General features: G+C 40.0%; 1 protein-coding gene across 1 annotated transcript in view; it reads right to left on the reverse strand.

Annotated features, from left to right (window-relative positions):
* KIAA0319L (KIAA0319-like ortholog) overlaps positions 1 to 13,233 on the reverse strand; it is a 190,710-nt gene that overhangs the window by 64,806 nt on the left and 112,671 nt on the right. The gene's annotated exons all lie outside the window — the stretch shown is intronic.

A 13,233-nucleotide genomic window follows, 5' to 3' on the forward strand; every position in this document is an offset into this window, starting at 1 on the left:
ATATATATAACTGCTTTGAGTTGCAGTTGACTCAACAGTGCATAACAAGAACAACAATTACTCTGTAATTGTTAGTGTTAAGACGATACGTTAACAAACTAAACTGACAGTTTGTTGTGTCTGGGTAGAACACTGCTCTAATTGGTACAGCCCTTGTCTGTCAGTTTGCTGTACTAAGATAACTTGTGGGTTGCTGTGAACTGAAAGCTGTGCTACTGGTGTGTCAAATGCAATAAGGCTTATCCATGGTGGACAGGTTTTAGTTGAGACCCCCAGATTAAAACAGACTAGGAAGCAGGACTGGCCATCCAGTTCATAAATAACAGGCCTCTGAAAACCCTATGAAAAGTAAAGTTTCAAAAGAGCTCCCAAATGAAGACAGACTAGGAAGCAGGATTGTTTATGCACTTTTGGAATAAGAGGCTTCTGAGAATCCTATGAACAATAGAGAAAAATAGTATTAGATATAAAGTCTAGATTGGAAGTCACTCAAAATGAGAAGAGCTTCAAGTACCTTTTTTTTTTTCTAATTTTTTTTCTTTATTTTTGTGTGCGTGTATCATCAAATCAGATCTGACTGGTATAGGAGGAGATTGTTCCTCCTTTTCCCGGTCAAGTACCTTTTAATAATTGGAATGTGAATGTAGGAATGCCAGAAGTTGTAAAAAAAAAAAAGAAAGATATCAAACACATAAAGATTGATACTCCAGGCATTAGTGCAATGAGATGAACTAGCATGGCTCACTCTGAATCAGACAATCTACTATATATTCTGGGAATGAAACACTGAGTAAGAAGGGTTTTGCATTCATATTAAAATTTTGCCCAATTTCAAGATCTATCCTAAAGTACAATGTTGAGACTGATAGGATACTAAACATACACATACAAGAGAAGACCTGTTAATATGACTATTATTCAAATATATGCACCAAAAAAAGCCAATGAGGAGGAAATTGAGGCTTTCTACCAACTTTTGCAGACTGAAATTAACCAAACAGGCAATCAAGATACATTACTGTATCGAGATAATAATTACTGGTGACTAAAATGTAAAAGTTGGAAACAATGAGGAAACAGTGGCAGTGAGAAAGAGTATGGTCTTGGTGACAGAAATGAAGCTGGAGATCATATGACTAAATTTTGTACATCCAATGATTTATTAATAACAAATAACCTTTTAAACACACACACACACACACACACACACACACACACACACACGGTAACTCTACAGCAGATAGACCTCACTTAATGGACTGCACAGGAATTAGACTGACTACATCTGTGGAAATTATCATTGGAGAAGCTTATTATCATCATTCAAAACCAGGTCAGAGGTTGACTGTAGAAGAGATAATCAATTATTCATGTGCCAGTTCAAACTGAAGCTGAAGAAAATGAAAACAAGTCCACACGAACCAAAATACAACCCGAGTCTATCTCAAATGAATTTAAAAAGTATCTCAATCTACAAGCAGGAGAAGATAAAATAGATGAATAGGACCTTCTAAGAATCAAATCCCTATGCACATCCAAAAACTTCTCCAACAGGGTAAAAAGGAAAGCCACAGATTGGGAAAAAGTATTTGGTACTGACATGTCAGATAAGGGACTTTTATCTAGAATTTATAAAATACTTGAGCACCAAAGCAAAATAGAGATAAATAATCCAGTTGAAAAATAGGCAAAGGATATGAACAGACACTTCACCAAAGAAGACATTCAGATGGCCAACAAGCACATGAAGAAATAAATGTTCAAAATCCCTAGCTCTAAGAGAGATGCAAATCAAAACAACTATGAGATATCATGTCACGCCAGTCAGAATAGAAAAATTTAACCGAACAGCAAGCAAAAAAGGCTGGCGAGGTTGTGGAGAAACTGGAACCCTTATTCACAGTTGGTGGGAGTGTAAAATGGTGCAACCACTGTGGAAGGAGGTATGGCGCTTTCTCAAAAAGTTGCAAATAGAGATACCATTCAACCCAGCAATTCCACTAGGGGGAATATATCCCAAAGAGCCATAACTGGCATCCAAGCAGATATATGCACACCCATGTCTAATGCAGCTTTGTTCACAATAGCAAGGAGTTGGAAACAACCCAGGTGCCTATCAACAAACGAAAAGATAGAGAAGCTGTGGTATATTCACACAATGGAATACTATGCTGCATTGAAAAACAAGGAACTCTGCAATATTATTCAAAATGGGTGAGCCTGGAAGACATTATGCTGAGTGAAATATCTCATTCGCAAAAGGACAAATACTGCATGATGCCATTGCTGTAAAATGGGACTGTTATCAGGGTTGAGGTAAGACTGAGAAAAACTGGATAAATTGTGTATTCTACACTGAAACAGATGAGGGAGAGAATAATTTAAAAGTGATGTATGACAGGGTATTATGTTTATCACAAAAGTCCACAATTAAGATTGCATAGTAGAATGTACTTGGGGCAGTGGGAGGGTTGCAGGGGGATTATGTACCAGGGAGGGAGTTTTTCTTTTACTTTTCAAAGGCAGGAGTGAACTGGGAGGCGGGGGGAGAGGGCTGGATGGGTAGAGAAGTGCAGCAATGAATGAATGGAAGTCCAAAATCTCTGTAAATGTTCATTAAAATTATTAAAATAAAATAAAAATAACCAAAAAAAAAGTATCTCAAGAGCAGGTTTAAGGCACTGAACACTAATGACTGAAGATTAGATGAGTTATGGGATGACATTAAAGATAATCATCCATGAAGAGAACAAAAGGTTGTTACAAAGATGGAGGAGAGAGAAAAGATCAAAATGGATGTCAGAAGAGACGCTGAAAATTGCACTGAGTATTAAGACACCAAAACAAAGGAGAGAAATACCAAAGTTAAAGAGATGAACAGAAGATTTCAAAGGGCAGCCTGAAAAGACAAAACATTATAACAGAATGTGCAAAGAGCTGGAGCTGGAGAACAAAAAGGGAAGAATTCACTCAGCATTTATAAAGTTGAAAGAACTAAAAACAAATTCAAGCACTGAGTTGCAAAACTTTGGGTAAAATCTTGAATGATTCAAGAAACACCAAAAGGAGAAGAAAGAAATACAAAGGGTCTCTATACCAAAGAGAACTGGTGGGCCCTGAAAAATTTCAGGAAGTACCATACAAACAAGATGCCATGACAAAGAAGAAAGAAGTTCATGCTGCACTGAAGGCACTGGCAAAAAATAAGTCCCCAGGAATCAAAGGAATACCAAAAGACATGTTTCAACAAACAGATGCAACCCTGAATATGCTAATTTAATCTATGCCAGGAAATTCGGAGGGCAGCTACATGGCTGATCTGATTGAAAGATATCCCTATTTAGTGCCCATTCTCAAGGAAGGTGGTCTAACAGAATGTGGTTGTTAGGTTCCTTTTATAAGATAAAAACTGATGTAGGTCACACCAGAGGTAAAAGTCACTGGATCAGGGATAGGACCTCTATAAGAATGTTATAACCCTTGGGTACCTAATAGCACATTTATATGTAAATAAAGTAACTTCCGTGATACTTAAAAAAAAAAAGTTATAACCCATCCTAATTCTGCCTTATTAACAAACAACTAATACTCTTTAATTATATTAATCTTGCCATCATACATAATATTATATAATTTATTATGATCCACACAGCTTTTGCATCATCAATAAACTAGAAGTAAACATCTTTCTGATATTCTCTGATTTCAGCCAAGATTCATGTGACATCAGCAATAATATCCCTCATTTCACCGGCTTTTCTAGATGTACTGCACCAGCTGTTTGGACTATTTTTCAAAGAAAAACAAATCTGGTATCCTGAAACCTTGCTAAACTCAATGGTTGGTGTAGCTTTTACAAACATTTCTTGGAATTTTATATGTTGTTGTTACGTGCTGTCGAGTCGTTTGTGACTCATAGCGACCCTATGCACAACAGCCCTAAACCCTGCTCTATCCTGCGCCAACCGCACTGCCTCTGACACACCCATCCCGATTACCCTAGTCACCGAATCAATCCATCTCATTGAGGGTCTTTCTCTCCTGCGCTGTCCCTCCACCCTCCCAAGCATGATGTCCCTCTCCAAGGACCCGTCCCTCCTGGCAACATGTCCAAAGTATGTCAGACGAAGCCCCAGAATCCTTGCCTCCAAGGAGTAGCTTGGTTTAATCCTCTCCAAGATGAATCTGTTTGTTTTCCTGGCAGTCCATGGTACATTCAGCACTCTTCTCCAGCACCACAGCTCAAAGGCATCACCTCTCCTTCTGCCCTCCCTAGTAATTGTCCAACTCTCTGTTGCATAACAAGCGATTGCAAAGACCATGGCCTGAATTTTATATATCCATGATTATATCAGTAAGTAAGGCAGTTCTGCTTCTTCACTTCTGATCTGTATTTCTTGTATTTCCACTTCTTTCATTTTATTGGCTACAACCTCAAGCAAAATGTTGGGGAAAGGTGGTTAGAATCAATTTCCTATATTAAGTAACTGTCATCTCAGCCTTTCTTTAAATCTCTGAACCATTTCAAAGGTTTTACCCTCTCAATATGTTTTAAACATATTTTTAACAGTTGCTTGGAAGGGTTGTTTTTTTTCTGCTATCTATAACAGACAGCAAATCTATACAAAATAGATTTCTATTTTTTCTCCTTGAACAAAGATGATACTTCCTGGATCTTTTCTTTGCATGTATATAGGTAACATATTGGACCAACTCTAGTTCTCTTTTTCTCCTTGGAACTGCTGGATATTTCTTAGCACCTTTCTGGAAGCTAAAACTACAGAATCTGACACTCCAAGTGGCCACTGATTCATCTGCTCAGTTTTTGTTATTCTTATTTTCATTTCAATCTGGCTTCCAAGAGACTTCCTGTATCTATATGATTTTACAGTAAGTCAAGGATCTGAGCAGAGATTGCTCAAACATCCCAAGCCCATATAATTTCACACTCTGTCAATTTATCTGTATGTTCATTTGGAAACTCACTCAAAAATCACAATCAGTTCTCAAATCTCCCTTTATTTTAATTGTTGTCAGGCTCCACTGGGTCTCTCTCATCTTTGTGTACTTTCTCAGCCATCCAGGGATGTGTAGAAAGCTTATTTCAGCCTTTCTATGTTATTGTGTTGTTGCTGTTGTTATGTGCCATCAACTCCATTATGCACTCATAATGACCCTAGGCACAACGTTGCTGTTATGTGCCGTTGAGTCATTTGCAACTCATAGCGACCCTATGTACAACAGCCCTAAACCCTGCTCTATCCTGTGCCAATCGCATTGCCTCTGACACACCCATCCCAATTACCCCAGTCGCTGAATCAATCCACCTCATAGAGGGTCTTCCCCTCCTGCGCTGTCCCTCCACCCTCCCAAGGATGATGTCCCTCTCCAAGGAAAAGTTCCTCCTTACAACATGACTAAAGTATGTCAGACGAAGCCTCAGAATCTTTGCCTCCAAGGAGCAGCCCAAGGTAACCCTGGTATCTGTTTGTTTTCTTAGCAGTCCATGGCACTCTCAGCACGCGTCTCCAACACCAAAGCTCAAAAGCATCAATTCTCCTTCTATCCTCCCTGGTCATTGTCCAGCTCTCTGATACATAACAAGTGATTGCAAAGACCATGGCCTGTATTAGGCGCACCTTAGTCTCCAGAGAAACACCGTTGCTCTTGAGTACTTTAGAGAGGTCCCTAACAGCAGACTTTCCCATCGCAATACGTTTTTTGATTTCCTGGCTGGTGGTGCCAAGAGAGTGGACCATGGAGCCGAGCAAACTGAAGCTGTGAACAATCTCAATCTCTTTGCCATCCATCCTGATGCTACCAATTGGTCCAGTGGTGAGAATCTTTGTCTTCTTGACATTGAGCCTCAATCCATACCGAAGGCTGCAGTCCTTTACCCTCTACAGCAAATGCATGAGGTCCTCCTCAGTTTCAGCAAGCAGGGTTGTGTCATCTGCATAACGCAGATTGTTGATAGATCTTCCACCAATCCTGACGCCACACTTCTCCTCATAGAGCCTCTCGGATAATCTGCTCTGCATACAGGTTGAAAAGGTATGGAGACAGGACACATCCCTGGTGTACACCCTTCCCAATTTTGAACCATGCGGTGTTACCCTGCTCTGTTCTGAAGACTGCCTCCTGGTCCAAGTATAGGTTTTGCATTAGCACGATTAAATGTTCTGGAATTCCCATTCTTCTCAGTGTCAGCCACAGTTTGTTATGATCCACACAGTCAAACGCCTTTGCATAATCCATGAAACACAGATAGACATTCTTCTGGGTATTCCCTGCTTTCAGCTAAGATCCATCTAACATCAGCTACTATATCCCTAGTACCACGACCCCTTCTAAACCCAGCCTGGACTTCTGGCAGTTCTCTGCTGATGTGCTGTTCCAGTCGTTTTTGGATAATCTCCAGTAGAATCTTGCTTGCATAGGCACAATAGTGATTCATTATCTGAACTCTGCTCTATCCTAAGCCAACCTCACTCTCTCTGACACAACTATCCTCATTACCCCAATTATTGTGCCAATCCATCTCATCCAGTTCGTCCTCTCCTGTGCTGTCCACTCTCCCAAGCATGATATCCTTCTCCAGAGACTGGTCCCTCCTGGGTACATGCCCAAAGCATGTGAAAAGGAGACTCAAAATCCTCGCCTCCAAGGAACAGCTTGGTTTTACTCTCTCTAGGACTGACCTGTTAGTTCTCTTGGTAGCCCATGGTATGTTCAACACTACTCTCCAGCACCACAACTCAAAGGCATAGATTCTTTTTCTGTCATCCTTGGTCACAGTCCAGCTCTCTGACGCACAGCAAAGAGGTGTAAAGACCATGGTTTGGATCAGCTTCACCTTAGTCTTTAGACTGACATCCTTGCTTTTCAGCACTCTGGAGGCATCCCTGACAGATGACTTTCCTAAAGCAATTCATCTGTGTGTTTCCTGACTGTTGGTGTCAAGAGTGGTGACTGTGGACCTGAGCAAGCTGAAACTGTTAAAAATCTTAATCTCTTCTCCATCTATCATGATGCTGTCAATTGGCCGAGTGGTGAGAATCTTTGTTTTCTTGATGTTAATCAATCCATATTGCAGACTACAATCCTTGACTTTCTGCAGCAAATGCTTAGGGCCCTCCTCAGTTTCAGCAAGCAAGGTTGTATCATCTGCACAATGCAGGTTGCTGATGAGTCTTCCTCAAATCCTGATGCCACATTCTTCCTCATATAGTCCAGCCTCTTGAATGATCTTCTCCGAATACAAATTGAAAAGGTATGGAGACAGGACACATCAGTGACACACTGCTTTTCTGATTTTGAACCACGTGGTGTTTCCTTGCTCTATTCTGACAATTGCCTCCTGGTCCAAGTATAGGTTTCGCCTTTTGACTCCTTGATTTTCAGTATCTTTCCATTACATTTGTGGCACATCTATCACTCACTCTAACATGCACTGCCAACATGCACTGGTGGACTAGAAAAGTTGTTAATTCTTCCCATTCCTCTTAACTAAGTTTGACATTTTTAATTGGTAAAGCTTTGAGTTTTCACCCTCTATCACAAATCAGAGTTGATGAGGATGGTACAGAATAGGACAGGGGTCAGATCGGCTACTTATAGGGTCATTATGGGTTGTATTCGACTCAATGGTATAACAACAACTGAGAAGCCTCAGTCAAAAAAGACCATGGACTCTCACTGTTTTACTCAAGACTACTATTTTTCAAGAATAAAATATTTCTCAATCTATTTCTACTTCTGGTATATTTCTAATGCCCAAAATACTGGGTTTGATAATTTGAATTTCCTTTGCATGTCTGATATGCTTTGGCTGAATACTAGATACTATCTGATACATAAAATTCTTCTGAATTCTATTTTGTTTCCCTTGGGACTGCTGGGACTTTTATTTTCAGCTGGCAGGCAACTTAGCTATGAGTCACAGTCAATTTAAAGGCATCTAACAACAATAACTAGCTTAGGAGAAGGAAATGCCCAACCTTAGCTTTTTCAAGACTTCCTGTATCACCTTAGCAGAATGAAGCTAAGAAGCACTTCGGAAGATCACAGCTCAGGGGCACAGGCTCACTAAAACACTGTGATCTAATCTCAAGGCTACAGAAAGCCTCTCTTCTCCCAATACCATTCCACCATGTCAACAGAGCTCCTATATGATGACAAAATTACATTTTAAAAAGTGCCATGAACAGTTCCTTTTTTAAAAAGAGCCTCTAGGTAAACTTCCAAAACAAAAAGATAAAAACAAGGGACACTGGAGAAATTATAAACCATTGATACCACAGCTACAGCAAATAGTAAATGCCAAACTGCTAAACATAAAACTTCACAGTAAAGAACTAATTAAAGAGCTATGGTGGCACAGTCTGATGCGTGTTATTCTTCTAACCAAAAGAGCCACACGTCACCAGTGATGTGAATCCACCAGTGGCTCCTTGGGAAAAAGATGGGCAATCTCTTCCAGTTAAGATTTACAGAATCCGAAGCTTAACAGAGTGTCACTATAAGTTGGTACAAACTGAGAGTCTTGAGAAAGAATTATTTACTTCAGTTCTGTTTACCTAATATAGCATGTCCAACTTTAAATGGAAAACTGTAAGGCATACAGAAAGGTCAAAACAAAACAAAAACCACCACCAAACAAAAAACCACAGTCTGAAGAGACAAATTAAACATCAGAACTAAACAGATACGGCAGAGACTTGGAAACTGTAAGTAAGAGTGGAATTTTCTAATGTCATTTTCCTCTACCGAGGGGGCAAAAATGGAGGAGGGAAAATCTGCAAATTCTTAATTCTTGTAATGTGCATAGCCATTTTAAAGGAGAAAAGTCTTCTCCAGCTTCAGCCTGCTTTTGGATCCTTTTCATGCTCACTGAATAAAGTTTTTAAATGTTATAAAGACTTGATAATTAGTATCTGTAGGAAAGTTCAAGAGACTCTTTCACTCTGCTATGATTACTGACAATTCTCCCTCTGAGATGAAATTTTACTTATTAAACATCTAATATTTGTGTGACTGAAATAGATCTGGGGTTTGAGGAAAGAATCAAAGATGTTTCCCCCGTTGCCACCTTAAGGAAGGGGAGTAACTATATAGTAGTGTTGTTTCCAGTCCACCTATGAAGATTTAAGTATGTTCCTGCCCTTGAAGAGTACAAAGATTGGATAAAAGACTTCACAAGGACATGATTACTCTAAAGAGAGTTAAATTATTACTTAGTGGTTGGCTGGTTTGTTAGACATTTTGGATGATCCAAAATTTTAATTGGTGTTTACTTCTTAAAGGAGCTCTGGTAGCCTAGTGGCAGGAAGCTGCGATGCAATCCCTAAGGCATGCATTCTGGGGCCAACAGCTGTTCCGTGGGAGAAGGATGGGCAATCTACTCCCATGTGATTAACTGCCTCTGAAAATCTGCTGGAGGGTCAGTTTTTAATTGATGGCAAACGACAACAGTGTCAAAACAGGATTGGAGGACGGCTCCTCAACAACTACACTATGCAGATGACACAACCTTGTTCACCAAAACTGAGGAAGACCTGAAGCATTTGCTGCAGAGGGTCAAGGACTGCAGTCTTCAATATGAAATACACCTCAACATCAAGAAAATAAAGGTTCTCACCATTTGGCCAACTGGTAACATCATGATAGATGGAGAAGAGATTGTTAACAATTTCTGCTTGCTTGAGTCCACAATCAACAATCTTGGTTCCAGTAGTCAGGAAACGAAAGGACAAATTGCGTTGGGAAAATCTGCTGTCAGATACCTCTCTGCAGTGTTAAGGAGCAATGGCATTAGTCTAAAAACTAAGGCGCAAGAGATCTAAGCCATGGGTTTTGCAATTACTTGCTACACATCTGAGAGCTGGACAATGACTAAAGATAACAGAAGAAGAATGGATGCCTTTGTGTTGTGGTGCTGGAGAAGAATACTGAATATATCATGGACTGCCAAGAGAACAAGCAGATCTGTCCTAGAGAAAGTGAAACCAGAATGCTCCTTAAGGGCAAAGACTGTGAGGCTCTTTGTCACATATTTTTGAGCATGATGCCAGGAGGTGTCAGTCCCTGGAAAAAGACATCAAGCTTGGAAGGGTAAAGGGGAAGCACAGAAGAGGAAGACCTTGGATGAGATTGATTGACATGGTGACTGTGGCAATGGGAGCAGGTGTTAGAGACAATGAGATTGGCTTAAAATAGCGACAGGGTTCAGAGCTGCTGTGCGTAGGGTCAATATGTGCATAGTGAACTCAATGGTACACAACAACAGTGTCTCCATGACCATCTATGGTTCAATTGTTCCAATAAAATTAAAGAACCTCTGAGGTAATATTTCATTTTTAAAAAGTGTCAAAACTTAAGATTACAGAAGAAGTAATGTAAATAATTGTTGTTGTTGTTATGTGCCATTGAGTAGCCTGCGACTCATAGCAACCCTATATATACAACAGCCCTAAATCCTGATCTATCTTATGCCAATCTTACTGTCTCATACACCTACCCACATTATCCCAGTCACTGAATCAATCCATCTCATCAAGGGTCTTCCTCTCCTATGCTGTCCCTCCACCCTCCCAAGCATGATGTCCCTCTCCAAGGATTGGTCCCTCCTTGCAACACGTCCAAAGTATGTCAGATGAAGCCTCAGAATCCTTGCCTCCAAGGAGCAGCCTAGTTGAACCCTCTCTAGGATGAACCTGTTTGTTCTCTTAGCAGTCCATGGTATATTCAATACTGTTCTCCAACACCACACCTCAAAGGCATCAATTCTCCTTCTACCATCCCTTATCATTGTCCAGCTTTCTGATGCATAGCAAGTGATTACAAAGACCATGGCCTGTATCGGGCGTGCTCTTCAGGACTTTAGAGAGGTCTCTAACAGCAGACTTGCCCATGGCAATAAATATATTCATTCTGAAGTTCATCTGGGAAATCCAAACACTCTCAGAGTTGTATCAATTTTAAAAATAATACTAACTAAAGACATGGAAATAGATGCATTTGCCCAAGAAGGGTATGCAGTGAAAGAATGCAGAAGTTTAAGAACAATACTGGAGAATGCAGTGTTTAAGATGTGAACAGAATGAAACTGCTCACAAAATTGATTATGAACAAATAATCAGCAGAAGGAAAAAGACCAGAAAAATATATTTTATTATAATAGGTAGGAAATAATATAAAGACATCTAATCAGATAGGATTTGGCAATTAGGAGTTAACCAATGATCAAGGAAAAACAACTTCAGGGGAAACCAAACTCCAAAAGCTGAAGGATAAACAAAAATTAATGAAAGACAAAATCCAGAATAGAATAACCTTATAATTTATGGATGAAAAGGAAGAGACATATCCAGACAAAATGGCAAACTAGGAAGCTCCAGGTTTCAAATGCACCAGGGTAACCACAAAACTAGAAGAACTAATGGAGTCAACTATTTCTGAATTCTAGAATCACATTAGACAGTTAACAAAACCAGAGATGTGCTTAATGAAAGTGAGAGACAACTGATCTCTTTTGTAAATAAGCAGCATTTGTAAAACAATTACTATCCCACATTCCTATGAAGAGAAAAACTGCTGAGCAGTGTGTGTGAATCAATTATCACCTTCCACAAACTCCATGAGATGGTAGCCCATTTTCCTACAACATTTACAAACCTGGAAAATATTATGCTGAAGGATACAAATCATTACAAAAGGACAAAAACTGTAAACTCTCACTTCTAGCAAATACATAGATACAATGCAAATGTATAAAGGCAAGTAAAGTTTAATAGAGATTAACATGGACTACACGGAGGGGGGATGGGTATCAGGGACAGGTCATGGGAAGCTTTTCCTCAAAAAATTGGGGGCTGAGTATCTGGGTTGGTCTTGCACAGATCTTGCATTGGTTTTGGCCCTATGATCTGCACTGGCTTACCCTGGACAGTACCTATCAGATTATTTCAATAAAGAGACAGAACCTTAGTTATGTATTGCTACTATAACAGAAATACCATACATTGGTGGCTTAGCAAACAGAAATTTCTTTTCTCACAGTTTGGGAGGCAAACTTTAAATCACCTTGAGCCAGAGGCTGTAAATTGCACAGAAGAAAACTGTTCATATATCTCCCACAGAATTGCTCATAGATTAAAATTGCCAGAGAAGTGTGGTTATTGGGCACAGAGTGCAACAATAGGCTTGAGCATGATCAAGATGGTGAGGAGACTGCAGGTTAGGGCAAGATTTCATTTTATTGTTCATAGGGTCACTATGAATCATAGCTGACTCACTAGCGCCTAACACCACAATCAATCTTCATTTAGTTTGCTCTTCTTTTTCTAATTTCTTAAGGTTATGGGGGTGGTTGTAGTTCGAGTTTATGTCTTCAACACACCTTGAACTTCTTCCCTTGTTACCACTGGGCTTTGTTCATATGAGATACTTCCTAAAATTTTTCAGTGTTGACTAATTCTTCCTGGTATAGTGATTCTGTGTATTTCTTCCATCTCTCCCATCTCCACTCCCAGCATCTACCGGTTGAGCCAAGCATTAGTGTTTTATTTCAGCTTCAGCACCCCTGGGGGAGTTGGCAGTGCTACTGCCCAGGACTGAAAGACTGGGACAATTATGTGGTAGCATTGCTGGTGTCACAGCCACAGTCTTTGTAAGTATGCTATACAGCAGAAAGCTGGACAACGATTAAGGATAAAAGAAGAATAAACAATGCCTTTGAGTTGTGATGTTAGAAAAGAACATACATATACCATGGACTGCCAAGAGAACAAACAGGTCTGTCCTGAAGAGAGTTACACCAGGCTACTCCCTGGAGGCAAAGTTTTTAAGCTCTATCTCACATACTCTGGGCATGCTGCCAGGGGGGGACCAGTCCTTGGAGGACATCATGCTTGGCAAGGTAGAGGGACAGCACAAGACAGGGAGACCCTCAATGAGATAAACTGACACAGTAACAGGTTGTGGAATAGTTATGTTGGAGACAGCGAGACTAGCTCAAGATAGGGCAGGGTTCAGAGCTTTGGACATAGGGTCACTATGAGTCACAGGTGACCTGACAGCACATAACAACAACAATAACAACTACTTTAGCTGGGTGTGTGTATGTTTGCTTGATTACTGTTTGCTTGTTTGTCAGTCTGCTATACTGGTGTAGCTTTCATGTTATCTTTAAAGTACTAAGAAAAGAAAAAAAAAACAACAAAAAACCCCTTT

This window comes from Elephantulus edwardii, unplaced genomic scaffold, assembly GCF_000299155.1.
Source record: "Elephantulus edwardii isolate Elephantulus edwardi_28Jun2011 unplaced genomic scaffold, EleEdw1.0 scaffold00049, whole genome shotgun sequence".
Lineage (NCBI taxonomy): Eukaryota > Metazoa > Chordata > Mammalia > Macroscelidea > Macroscelididae > Elephantulus > Elephantulus edwardii.